We start from the raw sequence: 22,740 nt of genomic DNA on the forward strand, positions 1-22,740 counted from the left end.
GGCACCTGTCACCACCTTGCTTCCTGCTGCTAAACCCTTCACTGAGGCCCCTCCCTGTTCAAATCCAGGGCAGGGTACAACTGTCCCTGTCGGGATCTGGCCATCAGGGACCTCAGTGAAGGGTTTAGCAGCAGGAAGCAAGGTGGTGACAGGTGCCCACGTCCGGTCCAGCCTGGAGAGTTTGGGAAATCATCCTGCACAGAGCCGACTAGGAAAACAGCACAGCCAGATAAGTGTGTGATTTCTCTCTCTGCTAGGGAGAGAGACAGAGGCTAGCGTGTGCAAAGGGCCAGAGCCTGGGAGAAGGGGTGTATGAGTTCTGGGGGCTGCTTACAAATTAAGACAGTGGCTTAAAACAACACACACATATTATGCTACAGTTCTAGAGATCAGGAGTTTGAAATGAGTCTTATGGGGCTAAAATCAAGGTATCCACTGGGCTGGCTCCTCCTGGAGGCTCTAGAGGAGAATCCATTCCTTGCCTTTTCCAGCTTCTAGAAGCTTCCCGCATTCTTTGGCTCGGCGGGGGGGGGGGGGGGTACAACCTCCATTTCAATGCATGCTACTCCCTTTTGGATTCCATCATCACACCTCCCTCTCTCTGACTGTGACCATCTTCCAAGGACCCTGGGATGACACAGGGACCACCAGGACAATCCTGCAGAGTCTCTTTGCAGGTAACATTCCCAAGTTTCAGTACCAAGGATGTGGGTATTGGGGAGAAACGCTAATCTACTCACCAAGGGGGAAGGAGGAGGGTCTGGGGGTAGCGGCATTGGGGGCTGAGAAGAGGGGTGAAATAAATTCGGGCTAGATGGATATGTGCACAGAATTGGGGATGAGAATGGGCACGGGGCTGGGGAGTGGACAGGGCGATGGGGTGTAGAGGGGTTTGGGAAGGGGCTGGAGACTGGGTTGGGGTTGGAGAAGAGGTCAGGGGTTTATGGCAGAATTGGAGATCGAGGTGCTGGGGATGCAAAGGGGCCAGTGTGGGCCTGTGGGTGGGGCTGGGACTCTGTCTCTGGTGGACAAGGGCATCCCTCCCACTCCCCTCACCCGGGCAAAGGTCTCACGTGTTCCTATTGGGGGGGAGGTCTCTTCCACTCTTCTTCTCCCTCCCTTCAACACCCTCCCCAGGTTTGAAGCTGGAGTCTGTCCTTGGCTTCTGTCAACTGCCAGTGCGCACCTGGTCCAGGTAACTGGTCACAAAGACCATCAGGCATCCCAGCCCCGCCACGCTGCTCAGTTGCAAGGCCACTGTTAACTCCTCTCACCCCCACCATGAGCCTCAATAGGAAAGGGACGGATTTCTTCTTATCCGTGTTCTCATAAGCATCACATAACAGGTGCGCATCACAGAAAACACAAGTCAGCAAAGAGAAAATTAAACCCCCTGATCATTTTACAGTCTGGACATCCTAAGTGCTGTAAATATTGAGATATTTTCAACTTAAAAAATTGTTTATATAATTTTTTTAACAAAGATTTGGGTATATGTATGTTACCGAATTTTTTCACTCAAAGTGTCATTAATACCCTTCCATAGTTCAAAGCATATAGAAAACCACATATGACACAAAACTTACTATCTTAGCCATTTTCATCTATGTATCTATGTATCATTTTATCTATCTATCTATCTATCTATCTATAGAGAGTGGTGAAAGGACAGCGGGTGAAAGGGAGAGAGAATCCCAAGCAGGCTCCACACTATCAGGGCGGAGCCCGAGGCGGGGCTTGAACCCATGAACTGCGAGATCACGACCTGAGCTGAAATCAAGAGTCTGATGCTTAACTGACTGAACCACCCAGGCGCCCCACCATCGTAACCATCTTTAAGTTCACAGCTCAGGGGCACCAAGCATATTCACATTTTTGTGCAACCACCCCCCACCATCTGTCTCCAGAACTTTCCATCTTCCCAAACAAGACTCTGTCCCTAAGAAATACTGACTCCCCACCCCCTCCCCCAGCCCCAGCACCCACCATCGACTTTCTGTCTCTATGGATGTCACTCCTCTAGGGACCTTCTATGAGTTCCAGTCTGAGTTTGAAGGCCAAAGAGCCAGAAACACCCATGGCCAAGGGCAGGAAAAGCATCTCTCTCAGGCATAGAGCAAAGTCCCCCTTCCTCCACTCTTTTCTTCTATTTGGGCCCTCCGTGGCTGGGATGATGTCCACCTGCACTGGTGAGGGCATCCTGTTCACAGAGTCCACTGATTCAAATGCTAATGTCTTCTAGAAACACTCTCACAGACACGCCCAGAAGAAATGTTTTACCAGTTACCTGGGCATCAGTCAAATTGATACATAAAATGAAGCATCACAATGGGTGCTTCACTATCATTTTCTTTTCTTTTTCTTTTATAAATAATGGTACAGTGAACGTCTCAAAAGGCTTAATCTTCAAGCAACAAATAATAATAAAGTCTAATGCTTCTCCATCCAATATGGTAGCTTCTGGTCACAAGGCTAAGCCCTTGAAATGGGGCTAAGTGCCATGTGTTAAAATAATAGTGTCTTGGATATTGGGTTAAATAAAGGATATTATTAGAATTCATGTCAGCTGTTCTGTTTTTCTTTCCCAAACGTGGCGACTAGAAAATTTTAAGTTCCCACAAACGTATGGCCAACTAACCTTTGACAAAGCAGGAAAGAATATCCAATGGAATAAAGACAGTCTCTTCAGCAAATGGTGCTGGGAACACTGGACAGCGACACGCAGAAGAATGAACCTGGACCACTTTCTTACACCACACACAAAAATAAACTCAAAATGGATGAAAGACCTAAGCGTAAGACAGGAAGCCATCAAAATCCTCAAGGAGAAAGCAGGCAAAAACCTCTTTGACTTTGGCCGCAGCAACTTCTTACTCAACACGTCTCCAGAGGCAAGGGAAACAAAAGCAAAAATGAACTATTGGGACCTCATCCAAATAAAAAGCTTCTGCACAGCAAAGGAAACAATCTGCAAAACTAAAAGGCAACCGACAGAATGGGAGAAGATATTTGCAGATGACATGTCGGATAAAGGGTTAGTATCCAAAATCTATTGAGAACTTATCAAACTCAACACCGAAATAACAAATAATCCAGTGAAGAAATGGGCAAAAGACATGAATAGACACTTCTCCAAAGAAGACATCCAGATGGCCAACCAACATACTAAAAAATGCTTAGGGCGCCTGGGTGGCTCAGTCGGTTAAGCGTCCGACTTCAGCCAGGTCACGATCTCGCGGTCCGTGAGTTCGAGCCCCGCGTCGGGCTCTGGGCTGATGGCTCAGAGCCTGGAGCCTGTTTCCGATTCTGTGTCTCCCTCTCTCTCTGCCCCTCCCCCGTTCATGCTCTGTCTCTCTCTGTCCCAAAAATAAATAAAAAACGTTGAAAAAAAAATGCTCAACATCACTCATCATCAGGGAAATACAAATCAGAACCACAATGAGATACCACCTCACACATGTCAGAATGGCTAAAATTAACAACTCAGGAAACAACAGATGTTGGCAAGGATGCAGAGAAAGACGAACCCTTTGCAATGCAAACTGGTGCAGCCACTCTGGAAAACAGGATGGAGGTTCCTCAAAAAATTCAAAATAGAACTACCTCAGGGCGCCTGGGTGGCTCAGTCAGTTAAGCATCTGACTTTGGCTCAGGTCATGATCTCGCAGTTCATGAGTTCAAGCCCTGCAGCAGGCTCTGTGCTGATAGCTCAGAGCCTGGAGCCTGCTTTGGATTCTGTCTTCCTCTCTGTCTGCCCTTCCCCTGCTCACATTCTCTCTCTCTCTCTCTCTCTCTCTCTCTCTCTCTCTCTCTCTCTCAAAAAAAAATGAATAAACATTAAAAAAAATTAATGATGTCTTGCCATTGGCAACAATGTGGATGGAACTAGAGTGTATTATGCTAAGTGAAATAAGTCAGAGAAAGACAAACATCATATGATTTCACTCATATGTGGAATTTAAGAAACAAAACAGATGAACAAAGGGGAAGGGAAGGAAAAATAAGATAAAAACAGAGAGGGAGGCAAAGCATACGAGACTCTTAAATACAGAGAACAACCTGAGGGTTGCTGGAGGGGAGGGGAGGGGAGGGGGGGATGGGCTAAATGGGTGATGGGTATTAAGGAAGGCACTTGTTGGGATGAGCACTGGGTGTTATATGTAAGTGATGAATCACTAAATTCTATTGCTGAAATCATTATTACACTATATGTTAACTAACCTGGATTTAAAGAAAATAACTAAAATATATAATGAAAAAAACCTAAGTCCCATATGTGGTTCGCATAAGATTTCCACTGGATGGGACTGGACTAATGATGTTGTCAGGAAGTACCAAGCTCTGTGCTACCATTATCTCCTTTCATTGCCCCAGATACCGCAGAAGCCCCAGGATATGGAAGTAAAACTGTTTCTGTAGCTTAGTCGCTAAGACACCACCCCCCCCCCTCGCCTCATGGGGTGATCTTATGGAGGAGAAAACAGAGGCTCTCAGAAGTTCAAGTGATGTCTCCCAGAGTCACACACAATGAGGGGACACTGTTTCTCAAAGGGTGGGGACCGCTTTATGGTCTTAAATAGCCTTGGATCCTATTGTGAGAAAGTCAGTCTCTTGATTTCTCTTCCGGGCTGTTTTTGGTCAATGAGGAAGCCTCCGTTGGGTGTTCCGGTACCTTCAGAGCCTCTCTATCAATTCCTGGTCTCCCCTTCTGGGCTAGAATTTCACCTTTTGGCTTCTCTGTATTGATTTTTAGACAGCTTTATTGAGGTGTAGTTGACATAGAATAAACTTCGTATGTTTAAAGTATTCTCATTCAACACATCTGGACATATGCACACACCTTTGAAACCACCACCAAAATCCAGATAATAAACAGACCTATATTGTTGCTTTCTATTTATCTTTGTATTTATCTTGCCTTCTATTTACTGCTTTCTAGTTGATCTACTTTTCTAGCTCTCCATTTAGGGCAGCACTGTAGACTTGCCTTTGGGAATAAATGTGTGTATTAACACTTTTGAAAAATGAGTTCGTTTGAAAACAACGTTTAAGTAAATAATGGCTGCAGATACAGCTGGACAAAGTTTAAAATGTGAAAATTCCCAGGGTTGTAAAGGATGTGATTGAACAATTGGTGAAATTTGAATATTGACTGTATTATTGAAATAGTATTGTATGACAATACGATTTTTGAATTTGATACATGAGTTGCAGTTATGTATGAGAGTGTCCTAGTTGTTAGGAGACACATCCTTCAATATTTAAGGGTGAAGGGACATGATGTCCACAACTTGCCCTGAAATAGCAAAAATGGGGGGAGAGATGAGAGAAGGAAGGGGGGAGGGAGAGAATATGGCAAAATGTAAGTGACTGGGGAATTTGGGTGAAAGGTACATGGTTCAATGTATTCTTGCCATTTTTCTGTTGCAACAGAAATATTTTAAAAGAAAAAGAAAAAAAAATATGTTGGCTCATCAAAAGCCAAAAATATGTTGGCTCATCAATAATGAGGATGGGGAGAGCATCCTGTTATCCCTGACTGGTGGAAATGTGAGATGGTCAACCACTTTGGAAAACGATATGACATCGCCTAGTGTGTTATTGAGCAGACCAGGCCAATTGCTAGAATAAGACAATACATCAAATCTCAACGTCTTAAGACATAAAGTGCGTTGTGTGCCTCTGCCCTGGAAGGCTGTCTGTCTGCCCGTCTGCCGGTCTGTCAAGTGGCCCAGGCTCCTTCCATCTTGTGATGTTCCATCCCCACACCATGTGACTTCCATCCCCAGCATGAAGTTTTCAGGGTGCCCCCCCCCCAAGTAGGAAAAAGAGAGCCTATGGAAGGAAGACACGTTGGATTCTCAACCGCCTCAGCCCAGGAGGAGGCCCCTCACTTTAGCATACTTCCTATTGGTCACAATGAGTCCACGTGACCTCAACCAGACGCAAGGGGCGCTGGGAAATGTAGTTTCTGGCAGAGCAGTGGCTCCTCTGCGAAAATTCTACCCTGTGGAAAGGGAGCCTGAATCTTTGTCACGGAGCAGGCTGCCTCTGCCACATCCAGCAAAGCTGCAAACGAACATACCCTGTGATTGGGAACGTCCCTCCTGGGTTCACATTCCTCGGAGAAACTCTCGCACGTGGACTCAGGACTCGTGCACAAGATTATTCAGAGCTGCTTGAAACCCCGGAAGTCTGAATAGTCACGAAAGGCAGACTCGATAAACGAACGATGGCATTTTCATTCAGTGGAATACACATAAGTGAACAGCAGGGACATGCATCCACATGAGTGACTCCCAACAAGATAATGCTGGACCAAAAAAAATGTCACAAGAGAGTACATCTATTCATAGAATGGCAAAAATCAGGCTACATTAAATAAATGATATTTAGGGTGGGGCTGCTAGCCTCACACACGTGTATGGATGTATCTGTTGTTAAAATATTGCACTATTGGGGGGCGCCTGGGTAGCTCAGTCGGTTGGGCATCCGACTTCAGCTCAGGTCACGATCTCGCGGTCCGTGAGTTCGAGCCCCGCGTCGGGCTCTGGGCTGATGGCTCAGAGCCCGGGGCCTGCTTCCGATTCTGTGTCTCCCTCTCTCTCTGCCCCTCCCCCGTTCATGCTCTGTCTCTCTCTGTCCCCAAAATAAATAAACGTTAAAAAAAATAAAATTTAAAAAAATAAAATAAAATATTGCAGTATTGGTTGGTACCTAGCTGCTGCTTCAAGGCCCCCTCACTCCGGTGGATCCCCGACCACCCTGACTTTGTCCCTATGACCCTATAGACTTCTTCACCACCCAGCAGCTAATGGGTTAAGATCCAGTAACTATCTCTAATATTGACTTGGGTTTAGGGAGACAGGCATATATGATTTTTTTTAATGTCTTAAAAAAAAAAAAAAAAAAAGCAAAGGGATCGTGAATACCAAATCCAGAAGGGTGGTCATCTCAGTGGGAGGATCGGGGGAGACTATGTATCCACTAAGAGCCCCACACGGGTTTTCATTGGGGTCAGTGTGTCTCCTTCCTGTTTACATCCCAATACTCCAGGACAACAAAGGGAAGATATCATTAAGCCCCATTAGAAGCCATCCTCAGGGCCATGTGAACTGTTCCTGCTTCCGACTCATCCCCAAGTGGCCTCAAGGCTTCAAGAAATCCATCACCACTGCCTTCTAATGTGGCTTAACTCCATTACTTATTTGCAGAAGCATTGTCAGATAAAATACAGGACACCCAGTTACATTTGAATTTCAGATAAGGCAAACCATGAATAATTTTTAGCACAAGTGTGTCCTCAATATTGTGTGGGATGGACTGAAACTGCTGAAAAAGTATTCCTCGTGCATCTGAAATTCAAATTTAAATGGGCCTCCTGTATTTTTATTTGCTCAATCTGACAACCCCATTTTGGAAGCTTTTCCTTCACCAGACCCCTCACCTTTTACCTCCCTCCCATAAAAGAGTTTCACAAAATGTACCGTTCACCGCCTCCACTTCTGAGATCCAATAACCCTCGATGGTTATTCTGAGGCTCACCTTTTGCTTTTTCTCCTGGTATTCACCTGTAGGGGAATACTGACATTTGGGAGACATATTGCCAACTGGGATTTCTGCCAGATTTTAAGGTTCAGAGGATTTAGGCTTGCAAGTTTAGCCCTGAAATTCAACGTTTCTCTCCAACATCACAGCCAAGATCACTGTGGTCCAAAGGGAGAGACTCTGCCTGTTCCTTCTCTTTCAAAGGGAGGGAGGAGAACCCCCCGTCTCAAAGTCTAAGTTATGGATCAGATTATACCGATTATACAAAAAAAAAAAAAAAAAAAAAAAAAAGCATGTTGAAGTCGCAACTCCCCAGGACCTTGGAATGCGACCTTATTTGGAGATGAGGTCTTTACAGAGGTGATGAGGTTAAGACGAAGTCATCAGGACGGGCCATAATCCATATGGCATCCTTAGAAAAAGAGGAAATTTGGACAGAAACCCATGGTTTGCCTCAAAAAGGCTAAAATTAGAATTCCTCCATGATGCAGAGCAACTTCACTCCTACTTATCCAAAAGAACTGAAAGCAGGGTCTCAAAGACATTTGCACACCCATGTTCACAGCAACATGATTCACAATAACCCAAAAGATGCAGCAGTCCCAGTGTCCATCAACAGATGAATAAACGAAATGTGGTGGGGATGGTTACACAATGTCAGTGTACTTAATGCCATAGACTGTACACTTAAAAACGGATAAAATGAGGGGCACCCGGGTGGCTCAGCCGGTTAAGCATCCGACTTCCGCTTAGGTCATGGTCTCACTGCTCGTGAGTTCAAGCCCCAGGTTGGGCTTTATGCTGACAGCTCACAGCTCACAGCCTAGAGCTTGCTTCAGATTCTGTATCTGTCTGTGTCTCTCTGCCCCTCCCCTGCTCACTCTCTCTCTCTCTCTCTCTCTAATATAAAAAAAATAATAAACATTAAAAATTTTTAAATGGTTAAAATGGTAACTTTCATGTTATATATATTTTACTGCAATTTAAAAAAAGAGGAAGTGCGGACTTCAAGCTGTATTACAAAGCTATGATCATCAAGACAGTATGGTACTGGCACAAGAACAGACACTCAGATCAATGGAACAGAATAGAGAACCCAGAAATGGACCCACAAACGTATGGCCAACTAACCTTTGACAAAGCAGGAAAGAATACCCAATGGAATAAAGACAGTCTCTTCAGCAAATGGTGCTGGGAACACTGGACAGCGACATGCAGAAGAATGAACCTGGACCACTTTCTTACACCACACACAAAAATAAACTCAAAATGGATGAAAGACCTAAGTGTAAGACAGGAAGCCATCAAAATCCTCAAGGAGAAAGCAGGCAAAAATCTCTTTGACTTTGGCCGCAGCAACTTCTTACTCAACACGTCTCCAGAGGCAAGGGAAACCAAAGCAAAAATGAACTACTATTATAAAAAGCTTCTGCACAGCGAAGGAAACAATTGGCAAAACTAAAAGGCAACTGTGGAATGGGAGAAGATATTTGCAAACGACGTATCAGATCAAGGGTTAGTCTCCAAAATCTATAAAGAACTTATCAAACTCAACACCCAAAAAACAACCAATCCGGTGAAGAAATGGCCAAGAGACATGAATAGACACTTTTCCAAAGACATCCAGATGACTGACAGACACATGAAAAAATGCTCAACATCACTCATCATCAGGGAAATACAGATCAAAACCACAATGAGATACCACCTCACACCTGTCAGAATGGCTAACAGTAACAACTCAGGCAACGACAGATGTTGGTGAGGATGAGGAGAAAGAGGATCTCTTTTGCATTGTTGGTGGGAATGCAAGCTGGTGCAGTCACTCTGGAAAACAGTATGGAGGTTCCTCAAAAAACTGAAAATAGAACTACCCTATGACCCAGCCATTGCACTACTAGGCATTTATCCACGGGATACAGGTGTGCTGTTTTGAAGGGACACATGCACCCCCGTGTTTATAGCAGCACTATCAACAATAGCCAAAGTATGGAAAGAGCCCCAATGTCCGTCGATGGATGGATGGATAAAGAAGATGTGGGGTGTGTGTGTGTGTGTGTGTGTGTGTGTGTGTGTGTGTGTGATGGAGTATTACTCAGCAATCAAAAAGAATGAAATCTTGCCATTTGCAACTATGTGGATGGAACTAGAGGGTATTATGCTAAGCAAAATTAGTCAGAGAAAGACAAATATCATAGGACTTCACTCACGAGGACTTTAAGATACAAAACAGATGAACATAGGGAAAGGGAAGCAAAAATAATCTAAAAACAGGGAGGGGGACAAAACATAAGAGACTCTTAAATATGGAGAACAAACAGAGGGTTACTGGAGGGGTTGTGGGAGGGGGGATGGGCTAAATGGGTAAGGGGCATTAAGGAATCTACTCCTGAAATCACTGTTGCACTATATGCTAACTAACTTGGATGTAAATTAAAAAATAAATTAAATAAATAAATAAACAAATAAATAAAATACTATGGAAGAGTAACAATGTCATAAACAAAATCAAAACTACTCTAATGAAAAAATAAGATTAAAACTTTTTTTTACATTTATTTATTTTTGAGAGACAGAGTGAGAGAGAGCACAAGAGGGGGAGGGGCAGAGAGAGAAGGAGACACAGAATCTGAAGCAGGTTCCAGGTTCTGAGCAAGTGTTCAGCACAGAGCCCAATGCACGGCTCGAACCCACAAACCATGAGATCATGACCTGAGCCGAAGTCGGTCACTTAACCAACTGAGCCACCCAGGTGCCCCCAAAAAATAAGATTTAAAACAGTATAATTCTATTTATTTTTTGAAATTTTAACAATGGCTATTTTAGGTGATTGAATAAAGTTCTTTGTTCTCTGCTTAAAAAAATAATAATAAACATTTAAAAAGAGGAAGTGATAAACTGTCAAAAGCTACTACTAGGACAAACAACACAAGGAAATGATGATTGACCATGGAATTTGTTGTAACTTTAGGTCATTGATTTCTTATTTTTAAGAATTTCTTCTTTTTTAAATGTTCTTAATACTTACTTTTGAGAGAAAGAGAGACAGAGACAAAGTGTGAACAGGAGAGGGGCAGAGAGAGAGGGAGACACAGAATCCAAAGCAGACTCCAGGCTCTGAGCTGTCAGCACGGAGCCTGACATGGGCTCGAACTCATGAACCATGAGATCATGACCTGAGCCGAAGTCGGATGCTTAACCGACTGAGCCACTAAGTCACCCCAATCTTTCTTCTTTTTTAATATAGGCATATACAGCTATAAATCTTTCTCTAAGCCCTGCTTTAGTTGCACCCCAATATGTTTTGATGATATGTCTTCATTTCCATTCATCTCAAAGCATTTTCTGTTTCCCCTTGTGTGACCTTTGAATTTAGCTATTGAAACTGGTCTTTGAATGTGGCCATCTAGAAGCCACTAATGACCTTGACTGACAGCTGGTGTCTCAGGGGAGTCATGAGGGGGAAGCCCAATTAGAGTGGGCTCAAGAGACAATGAAAAGAGGAGTAGAAACCAAGAGGAGATCCAACTCTTAAAAGTTGGTTTTTTTTTTTTTTTTCTGTAAAGGAGAATGAATAAATGGGTAATAACTGGAGGACAATGTGGGATCATGCATCTACCTTTTTTAAAGATGGGAGCTATTAGTACATGTTTATAAGCTAATGGGTATAATCAAGAAAAGAAGCAACATCTGATGTAGTAAAAGGAAGTAGACACTTAAGAAGAGTGATGACCTTGGGTGGAATGGAATCCAGTATGTAGGTAGGGAGAGTTGGCCTTGGCTGGGAGCCTGGGAGTCATGATAACAAGAAAGAAGGCAATGTTGGCAGCCTATGTGCTGTGGAAGTCCCCTTCTGTGGCTTTGTTTTTGCAGAAGATAGGAGGCAAGGTCAAGAGCTGAGATTCAGGAGGAAGGGGAAGACTTGAGGGGAGAAGGAAAGGTGAGATGTTACCATACGAGAGAGTGGATAAGTGAATGGACCAGGACACATACGACTGCTGGGCAGGAAATTGGTGGTCAAAAATCTCAAGGGAGACCAGTTGGCATGGCTGTGTATGAGGCTTCCCAGGTGCAGGTGAGGAGTATACGCAGGGCTGGCTTTCATCAGGCCAAGTCTGACCACGTAAATGTGATGAAGGAAGAGGCAGACGAGGGAGTTGAGGACATATGTCAAGGAGCGATTGTAACGGAAGACCATGGCTCTAAACCGAGTGAGGGGACAGAGGAAAGGGAGGGAAGGGTCCACGGATTATAGGTTCTGGCATAGTTAAAGGATTGTTTGGATAGGAATACCAAATGCAGTGAGCTATCATTGGACCAATGATTGGGGAATGAAAGAATCCAGTCACCAAAGACTATATACTGTGTGATTCCACATATATGAAATTCTAGTTAAGGGAAATCTAACCTAGAGTGATGGAAAGTTGGACCAATGATTGGGGATAAGATGGAAGGGGTGGGGTTGATTACAAAGGGACCCAGGGGATCTTTTGGAGGTCATGGAAATGTTCTCTGTGTTGACTGGAGTAGTCATTACACAGCTTTATCAAAACTCATCAAAGTGTACACTTAAAATGGGTATATTTTATTATACAAATATACTTCAATAGAGTTGACTTTATTTTTTTTTTCAACGTTTATTTATTTTTGGGACAGAGAGAGACAGAGCATGAACGGGGGAGGGGCAGAGAGAGAGGGAGACACAGAATCTGAAACAGGCTCCAGGCTCTGAGCCATCAGCCCAGAGCCTGACGTGAGCTTGACGCGGGGCTCGAACTCACGGACCGCGAGATCGTGACCTGGCTGAAGTCGGACGCCTAACCGACTGCGCCACCCAGGCGCCCCAGATAGAGTTGACTTTAAAACAAGATGGACAGGGAAGGAGAGGGGAGAAAAACAGAAGTGTACAGGGCTGTGGTCTTTGGATTATGGAGTCCACATTATCTAATAACCTTCTTGCTTTCCCCCTTCGATATTACATCAAGGGGATAAAAATGGTGGTATCTTGGACAGTCCAGGCTATACTGAGTGAGAAGGGGCATGAAGGAACTTTCTAGATCTTGAACATGGTAATGGTGTAGACACAGGTGTAGACCATGTGAAAAACAATTCATTGACCTATACAGTTAAGACGTATGCACTTTACTGAGTGTATGTTAAACTCCAGTAATTTTTTAAAGTTACACCATGGAAGTCTTTTCATGTCAACAAAATGAATGCGCAATATCATTTTTATGACTGACACGCCATTTAAATGACCCCCCCCCTCCACTAAACCGGCTCCCGGAAGCATCTGATGCTTCTGAAACTGATGGCAGGTCTCAACAGCCTATGCCCCTGCCACACTTGCCCTACTTGATCCATTATCTTCCTTGCACCTGTGGCTGCCTCCCCACACGCGGGTCCCCTCCTACCTCTCTGACTGGCCGGCCCTCCTTCCTCCTCTCTCACTTCCACCCATTCTTGGGACGGGGTGGGGGAGGGAAGATCTCTCCTGCTCCATCCTCCCTGGGTGCAGAATTACAGAATCATCAGCTTCCTGGAAAACCTCCAGTTGGATATTTATGGGCTGCACACACTTACCAGGTCGTAACCCAATGGCTCTCAAGTGGGGACACCGAGTAATGTCTAGAGACATTCTCGGCTGACATATCGGGGAACACTACTGGCGTCTAGGGAATAGAGGCTAGGGATGCTACTGAGCTACTACGCTACAATGCACAGGATGACCCCATACCACACAGAACCTAAATGTCAAGAGTGCTATAGTGGAGAAATCCTGCCCCAAACTAGCTCATTATCTTCCCCCCAAACCTATGTCTCCATCTCTGTAGAAGGCACATTCATGCACCCAATGGCTCTGGCCAGAAACATGTGAACCTTATTTACCCATAAAAATGAATTCAGTCATTCATATTCAATCCATTCCTGAATTAGTTAGGTAATAACTAGCTGCTGTAATGAACAAACCTTAGAATGTCTAATGACTGAAATATGATGCAACTTTGTTGCTCACTCATCCAAATCCAAAAGGAGTGTTCCTAATTGACAGGTGGCTCCCTTCCTGGGCTTCTTCTATGGCTCCACCCTCTTTATCAGGCCACTTCATTTCTTTGCAAGAGCCTGTGGGAGGAGATCACAGTTGCTCCCAAGGCGCCCTGGCATAGAAGTGTCACACATCGTTTCCTTGCAGGGTCCATTAATGAAAACTCATCAAATGGCTCGTCAGATGCAAGGAATGCTGGGAGATGTAGTCTCAGGGTGGAAGGATATGGTGACCACCCTCCAAGATGGCCTTCAATGATGCTCACCTCTTGGTATTATCCCCTTGCAGAGTCCCCTGCCCCACATGGAATCATGTGTGACCATTAGAATACCTTGAAAGTGACAATGTGTGCCTGGCAGAGCTAGGTTGCATAAGACATTATAGCTTCCACTTTGGCCTCTTGGATCATTTGCTCTAGGGGGAGGCCAGTCACCATATTGTAAGGACATTCAATTAATCAAAAAGTCCATGTGTAGCTACACATCCAGTTTGTCCAGTATCCAACTTGTGAATGAGTCATGTGAGTGAGGAATCTTAGAAGGGGATCCTTCAACTCTGGTTAAGCCTTTGGATAGGACTACAGCTCTGGTTGACATTTTGAGGCCACCATTATGAAAGACCCCGAGTGACAACACTTAGCCAAGTTGCCCCTAGATTCCTGACCCACAGAAATTATGTGAGATAATGTTTATTGTTATTGATAATGTTTTTTTTAAGATCTTATTTTAAGTAATCTCTACACCCAATATGGGGCTCGAACTCACAACCCCAAGATCAATAGTCTCATGCTCTACTGACAGAACCAACCAGACGCCCCAAGTTATGGATAATGTTTAAAGCTATTGTTATTGTTTTCAGCTACTAAACTCTGGGTTAATTTGTTATGCAGCAATAGATAACTGTTACAAAGGAGAAGCATGACTTTTAGAAGACAATTTAGTCTGCAATCTGCAAGCTCTGTCCGTTCTACCTCCTCCTACAAACACTTCATAAGTCCGTCTCCTCCTCTAGATTCTACTCACACAAGCTGCCACATTTCTCTTCTGAATGGCTACACCTATCCCCTCACAGGTCTCCCTTTGTAGAAGACGTTCGTCATGTCTTTTCATCTTATTGGTTTGTTTGCTTGTTTGTTTTGCTTTCCAACATCCAAGCATTTCTTTTGGGAGTGGGAACTTCGTGCTCATCCAGAGGTGGCTGTGACCTCCTCGGCCAATTGTCCCTAACGCTCAATCTCTGGATCCTTCTGTCTATTTTTTCCAAGTGGATATTCCAGACTGTCACCCATGCTGGAAAACCTCCAGTAATCTACAAGATTCTCTTTGTGCTTAAGACAATTTCTGTTGCTTTCCACCAGCAATGCTGACTGGCACATCCGTCTGGACCATTGCCTCATACAATCCATTCTGCAGCCATTAGCCATTCCTTCATTGATTCAATAATTGTGTGCTGAGTATCTACCATGTGCCAAATACTGTTCTGGGTGATGAAAGTATAGCAGTGAAAAAAAAAAAAAAAGAGAAAACCCCTTGCTCCGGAGGGCTTACATTGTACCAGCGGAGACAGACAGTAAACAAAATAAGCAGTAAATGTATCACATGGGAGCATTTTCAAGCTTCTGTGTGCATATGGATCACCCGGGGATCTTGTGAAAATGCAAGTTCCTGTTCAGTAGGTTTGGGATGGACCCTAAGAGTCTGCATTTTATTTAAGGTTTGGTTTTTTAAGTAATCCCTACACTTAACATGAGGCTCAAACTCGCAACCTCAAGACCAAGAATTGCATGCTCTACCGACTGAGCCAGCCAGGCGCCCCTAGGAGTCTGCATTTTGAACAAGATTCCAGATGATGCTGACACTGTTGGTCCATAAAGCATACTCTGAGTAGGGAGGTGCTATGCTCATAAGTTACGCATCAAGAAAAAAAAAAAAAAGCCGGGGATGGGGGTGCCCGGGGTGGCTCAGTTGGTTAAGCCTCTGACTCTTGATTTTGGCTCAGGTCGTGGTCTCACTGTCGGGAGGTTGATCCCTGAGTTGGGCTCCTGTGCTGATGGCACAGAGCCTGCTTGGGATTCTCTCTCTCTCTCTGCCCCTCCCCTGCTCATGCTCTCTCTCCCTCTCAAAATAAATAAATACACATTAAAAAAGAAAACCAAAATAAAAAATAAAACGATTCCTCCAGCCACTGAAGGGAACAGAATTTACAAGGGAGCAGGAGTGGGGGCTGGGATACATAGGAGGAGGTAATGTCTACAACTGTCTGGGTGAGAGGTGATGGCGGTTCCAACCAGGGGGGAGGTGCTGAGCTCTGGGCAGACGTGCAGGGTTGAGCCCGCTGGATTAGCCAACATCTTCTGGGCCGTGAAGCGACAGAAATGAAGAACAGCTCCAAGCAGGGGCAGGTGGAAGGGGCAGTGCTTTGGGTGGGGGATAAGATCAGTAGTTCTTCTCAGACGTGTCATTTCGGTGCCTAATCAGACATCCAAGGGGAGATGAGAGGGAGGGAGGTCTGGAGCTTGGGAGAGATATCTGGGTGGGAGAGACGAACCTAGGAAGCATCAGATAGGCGGGTATTTAAGGCCAAGAGCCCCAAGGGGCTTCCTGAGGGAGTGTGGATAAAGAAGGCGTCTCCAAGGCTGGAGTCTCTTTAAAAGATAAATCTGAGGGGCGCCCCGGTGGCTCAGTCCAGTTGAACGTCCGACTTCAGCTCAGGTCACGATCTCACGGTTTGTGAGTCTGAGCTCCACGTCGGGCTCTGTGCCCACAGCTCGGAGCCTGGAGCCTGCTTCGGATTCTGTGTCTCCCCCTCTCTCTGCCCCTCCCCTGCTCACACTCTCTCTTTCAAAAACAAATAAATAAACATCAAAAAAACATAAAAGACAAATCTGATAAGAGAAAAATGTATTTCATCGCAGTGAAGATATCCATCAGCAAGGAACAGGTTAAATATATATATAATGAATATATTAAATATTATATATAATATATGCTAATTGTATAATCATTAATATATTAATTATAGTTGTATCATATATAATTTCACATTTCTATTGTATAATATATGCTTATAAAATAATTAATCTAATAATTAAAATTAAATATAATTGATTTATTAATTATATATGAATAATATATAGTAAATATATATACTTATATATATATATTTAAATTTTTTTATGCTTACTTTAAGAGAGAGAAAGAGAGAGCATACGAGCAGGGGAGGGACAGAGAGAAGGAGAGACAGAATCCCAAGCAGGCGCCACACCATCAGCCTGATGTGGGGCTCAAAGTCACCAACTGTGAAATCATGACCTGAGCTGAGATCAAGAGCTGGACGCTTAACCGACTGAGCCACCCGCATAGGAGCCAAGTGCCCCTATGCTGATATATTTACATGTGTGCACATATACACATACATATACACATATTTATATATATCATATATACATACGTATATGTGTATATATATACGTATATATACATACATAATGGAATCCATGGAATGCTATGTAGCCAAAAAAAGTGGAGGGGGGGGTGGTGGCCCTCCTTCAAGACTGATTGACACGCGCAACGTGGATGGAACTGGAGGGTATTATGCTGAATGAGATAAACGGTCAGAGAAAGACAGATATCATATGTTTTCACTCCTATGTGGAGCTTGAGAAACTTAACAGAAGACCATGGGGGAGGGGAGGGGAAAAATAGGTACAAACAGACAGGGAGGGAGGCGAACCCTAAGAGACTCTTAAATACAGAGAACCGAGGGTTGATGGGGGGGTGGGGGGAGGGGAAAGTGGGTGACGGGCACTGAGGAGGGCATTGTTGGATGAGCACTGGGTGTTGTAGGGAAGCGATGAACCACGGGAATCTACCCCCAAGAACCAAGAGCACACTTTACACACGGTATGTTAGCCAATTTGACAATTAATTGTACGGGAAAAAAAAAAAAAAAAAAAAGACTGACATGTGTCTTTTGCCTGTTTTTTTTCCTCTCAACCTCCATCCAGCTTCTTGGAATGGAAATGTGCCAGCTTGAAGCCCCAATTTCGATTTCGAGACAAGGAAAGCCCCGCCCTAGAAATGGCTGAGGAGAAGGCTTCTGGAGACGCCATGGTACAGAGCCACCCTGCCCACCCTGAGTGCCAACCTCCAGACTATCACTTGGATGGAAAGACATTTCTATCTTGTCTAAGTCACTGGCACTCGCAGTCATGCCTAACTAATAAACCCTGGATCAGAGGAGGCACTGTTGATAATTGTTGTAACTTAACATTTTATATGATTTAAAAACAAAAACAAAAAAAAAAATTTATATGATTTAATCAGCCCCTCTTTCTGGACACTCATTTCCAATTCTCTGCTAATGTAAGTGTGCTAGACTTGTCTCCGAAGACGGCCACCATCAATTCTTTCCATCCTGTGCGTCCCTGCCACGTCCCACACCAAGAGTCATTTCCCCTTTCCTTCTCCTTGCATCTTGGTTTGGCCATGTGACTTCCTCCGACTGACAGACGGTGGCAAAGGAGCTGCCATGTGATGTGTGGGCCAAGCTTTTAAGAAGACATGTAGCTTCAGGGGCGCCTGGGAGGCTCAGGTGGTTAAGCATCTGACTCTGGATCTCAGCTCAGGTCATGATCTGCAGTTAGTGAAACTGAGCCGCGCGTCGGGCTCTGTGCTGACAATGTGGAGCCTGCTTGAGATTCTCTGTCTCCCTCTCCCTCTCCCTGCCCTTCCCCCAACCCTCTCAAAAATAAATAAGTAAATAAACTTTTTTTTTTTATTTTTTAAAGAAGAAGACAGGTAAATTCTGCTTCCTCTCTTGGGAGCCGATTGTCAGGTGAGACCTAAAGACCACCATACTGTGAGGAAGCCCAAGCAGCCACATGGAGAGAAAGAGATGCCTCCCTGGCAGGGGTGAGGCTCCAGATGTGTGTCTGCAGGATGTTCACGGTGGATATTCCAGCCCCAGCAAACCCTGTGTACAGGACAATCAGAGGAGCCCAATCCAGATTCCCAGATTGTGAGAATAAGCCACGGCTGTTTGAAAGCCCTAGGTGTATGGGATGATTTGTCACGCAGCACTAGCTAACTGAAACAACAGTCAGAACAGTTATAAACAGTTCGGCCATAAACAACCCTGGGCCAAATCTTGGTGCTCACCTTTGGTCATTTCCTACAAATGAGTAACTGGAAGTGGACTATGGGAGTCGGAAATGGGGTATCAACTTGCTTTCCAGAGAAGTGTAGCAATGTCTGTGTGTGAGCTGTTTATGGGGGTATCCATCTACCCACGGCCTCTTCAGCCCTGGGTTTTCCATTTCTTTTCTTAATTTTCAATTTCTATCCATTTCAATAGGCCTGTTTTGCATACATCAAAGAACAGGTAACAGTATGTAGAGCTTCTCTTTGACCACAGAGTAATAACCTAAAACCAGTGGGACGGACTGATTTTATAGCCAAGCATCAAAACATTCCTCCTTCCCTCCATCCCTCACTCCCTTACCACCTACTTATATGGACTCATTCACTGAGAACAGATTTCACAAGTCAGGAGGAATAAGTCACACAGTAACTGAATGCCTACAATGTGCCAGAAACTGTTCAGAAGTTGTTTTTGTTTTTGTTTTTGTTTTTTTCATTTCAGCATTTCGGGTCACTCTCCACTTTAATTTAAATCAGTGATTTTCGGGCGCCTGGGTGGCGCAGTCGGTTAAGCGTCCGACTTCAGCCAGGTCACGATCTCACGGTCCGTGAGTTCGAGCCCCGCGTCAGGCTCTGGGCTGATGGCTCGGAGCCTGGAGCCTGTTTTCGATTCTGTGTCTCCCTCTCTCTCTGCCCCTCCCCCGTTCATGCTCTGTCTCTCTCTGTCCCAAAAATAAATAAAAAACGTTGAAAAAAAAATTAAAAAAAAAAAATAAATCAGTGATTTTCAGGTGGCTCAGTCGGTCAAGCGTCCAACTCTTGGTTTCTGCTCAGGTCATGATCTCATGATTCGTGAGTTAGAGCCCCACATCGGCTCCGTGATCAGAGTGTGAACCCTGCTTGGGATTCTCTCTCTCCCTCTCTCTGCTCCACCCCCTCTCTCAAAATAAATAAAATTTAAAAAATTAAATCAGTGATTTTCAACAGCAAGCAATTCTTCCTTCCAGGAGGACACTTGGGAATGTCTCAGACATTTCGATTGTTATGATGGGGGAGCGCCACAGGCGTCTAGTGGGTCAATGCCACTGATGGGGCTCAACATCCCACAATACACAGGATGGCCTTCCCCAAACAAAGAATTATCCAACCTAGAATGTCACTAGTCCCAAGGCTGAGAAAGTCCAATGTAAATGAAACAGACTAGAACAGGAAAAATTAGAAAATACCAGAAGGTGATTGCTCAAAATAAGGATAAATATCATTTCATGAAACTTTTGTATTTTTGTGGGCTCAGACACTATATAAGATGCATCTCTCCTTGTGAGTCCTGATAAAAAGGTGTCATAGGGGCGCCTGGGTGGCTTGGTCGGTTAAGCATCCGAGCCCCGCGTTGGGCTCTGTGCTGACGGCTCGGAGCCTGGAGCCTGTTTCAGATTCTATGTCTCCCTCTCTCTCTGCCCCTCCCTGTTCATGCTCTGTCTCTGTCTCAAAAATAAATAAACATTAAAAAAAATTAAAAAAAAAAAAGGTGTCATAAATACTGTCCCAAGGACCATAGAGCTGAAAAAGACCTTTGGCTTCAAAGGAGCTCACCTCCCACAGATGATAAACAGGAAAACAAAAGAACTGATGTAATTGTTTTTGGATAGCCATTTAAAGAAGCAAAGGTCACAGAGTGTCTCTGGGATTAGCAAGGGGAATCAGGGAAGGCTTCCCTAAGGAGGTGACATCTGGGGGGAGATCTGTGGGTTGGAAAGGAGCTGGATTCAGGAAGAGGATGCCAGCAAAGCCCAGGTGCCTGGATGGGGCTTGGTGTGTTTGAGGAACAGAAAGCTGGCCAGTGTCACTGCTAGAGCGAAGTGGGTCAGGAGGCTGGAGGCAAGTGAGGGAAGAGGTCAGCGAGGGTGACGGGGAGCCAAGGGAGGAATATGGTTCGGTGAGCTTTCTCAGGGTGCTGAATGAAGAAATAACTGCAGGACACAGGTTAAGCTGGAACACACATTACAGAGGGTGGAAACAAGGACAGAGGAGGTGAAAAGTAGTTGATCTGTGGACAGGCAGAGCCGGTGAAGCAAAGGGAGGCAGTGGCGGGGGGGGGGGGGGGGCCGGGGCGGAGTTTTGGGGGAGGGACTGCAGGGGCGGCAGCACCTGATGGCTCACCCTTCTCCCCAGGGTAGGGCAGGCGCTTGGGCCCTAGGGGAACTGGCTGGGCAGGGCCACCCACCTGACTCATAGCAGAAACTGGGACATTCCATGCTGCCCACTACCTCCACAGTCCCCACTGGGGAATGTCACTCCCAGTGCCTGGACACTGACCCCCGGCCCCCAAGCCCTGTCAGTGAGGCCTAGATCTAAGCCTTCTTCCAGGGGTGCCTCCAAGGCCTCCTCTAAGCTTTTCCACTTTCCCATGTCCTGTTCTCTGTCCCCATGAGACCAGGATTTGTGTGAACACAGAGTGTACCCTTGTCTATGGCACCCAGCATCAATTTGAGGGTCCAGCATTTAGGCACTGTCTGCCTGGTGAACTCCTATCTATCTGTCAAAACCCACCTCAAAAGGCCCCTCCTAAGGGAGGACTTCTTGCACCCCTGTGGTTCCTGGCTAACACATCAATAATGAATACCCATCAATAGTGAATACAGGGGCGCCTGGGTGGCTCAGTCGGTGAAGAGTCCGACTTTGGTACAGGTCATGATCTTGTGGTTCATGAGTTCAAGCCCCGCATCAGGCTCTGTGCTGACAGCTCAGAGCCTGGAGCCTGCTTCGGATTCTGTGTCTCCCTCTCTCCCCTGCTCACGCTCTGTCTCTCAAAAATGAATAAATGTTAAAAAATATTTTTAAAAGATAGTGAATGCCCATTCTGAGGACCTTACAACAGCCTTAGGATGTTCGTTAATATCATTATCCCTATTTACAGATGGAAAACTGAGGCGCAGGGACACACAGCTAGTAAGTAATGGAGCCAAGATCTGAAGTCAGGTGCCTCCAATATGCTGCATCAGCAGAAGGTATCCCTTTTTTTAATGTTTATTTATTTTTGATACAGAGGGGCAGAGACCGGGGGACAGAGGATCCAAAGCAGGCTCCGCACCAGCAGCAGAGAGCCCGACAGCAGCAGGTATCTTTAAATCCTTCCCTGAGATTGGTTCGATCACTGCCATTTTCCAGATGAGAAACTTCAGGCTCAAAGGTGTTAAGCAATGACCTAAGATCACACAGCACGTCAGGGGTTGAGCCAGTTTGGCGGGTGGGGCAGCTGCCTCTACAGCCCTCAGCTCTTAACCTGCCTCCCTTGTCACCTCTTGCTGCAAAGTGTAGTTAATAAGCACCTACTGTGTACCAGGCACAGTTCTAGACTCTGGGGACAACTCTAAGAAGGTGGCATTTGAGCCGAAAGATGAAAAAGAATTCGCCTTGAGACGACTGGCAGGTAAAGAGAGGTCCCAAACGTTACCGGGAACCTTCCTACTTCCATCTCTCTGCCCGTTCTCCTCCCTCTACCAGAAATGTCTTTTCCCACCTAACAAACTCCTATCCACCCTTCAAAACCCAGCTCCAATACTCACTTCTCCTAGGAAACCTTTCCACAGGCATCTCCCAGACAGAGTCTGCAACACCTTTCCTTGGGCTCCCAACAGCCTGAGTCCATAGATGAAAGAAAAGGTCTCAGTAAGGAGTCAGCTCCACCGAACTGGAAACTCGGCTAGGCCAGGGCTCAGTGGGCACAATGGCGCTGATTTTTATTTATAATATTATTATTTTTTTTTAAGTAAGCTTTACGCCCAATGTGGGGCCTTAACTCACGACCCCGATATCAAGTGGGACGCTCCACCGATTGAGCAGCCAGGCACCCCAGGAGCTGATTTTTAAATTAAAAGAACGACAGGAAAAAACATAACTTGAATATGGAAAAAAAAAATTAAATAAGGAACGACAAATTCATCACGTAAGGTGACCAGAACTGCTGGCTTCAAACGTTCTCCGGCTCCGCCCCCTTCGTGCTCC

The 22,740-nt window shown here is 45.1% G+C and overlaps 1 protein-coding gene across 1 annotated transcript in view; it reads right to left on the reverse strand.

Moving 5' to 3' along the window:
- ACER1 (alkaline ceramidase 1) overlaps positions 1 to 22,682 on the reverse strand; it is a 45,745-nt gene extending 23,063 nt beyond the window's left edge. The window contains exon 1 of the mRNA XM_040461679.1: positions 22,302 to 22,682. The gene's annotated coding sequence lies outside the window, so the exon portion shown is untranslated. The remainder of the gene's footprint in view (positions 1 to 22,301) is intronic.
- Positions 22,683 to 22,740: the final 58 nt, after the last annotated feature.

The sequence above is a fragment of the Herpailurus yagouaroundi genome, unplaced genomic scaffold (genome assembly GCF_014898765.1).
Source record: "Herpailurus yagouaroundi ecotype Mexico unplaced genomic scaffold, PumYag 295, whole genome shotgun sequence".
Classification (NCBI taxonomy): domain Eukaryota; kingdom Metazoa; phylum Chordata; class Mammalia; order Carnivora; family Felidae; genus Herpailurus; species Herpailurus yagouaroundi.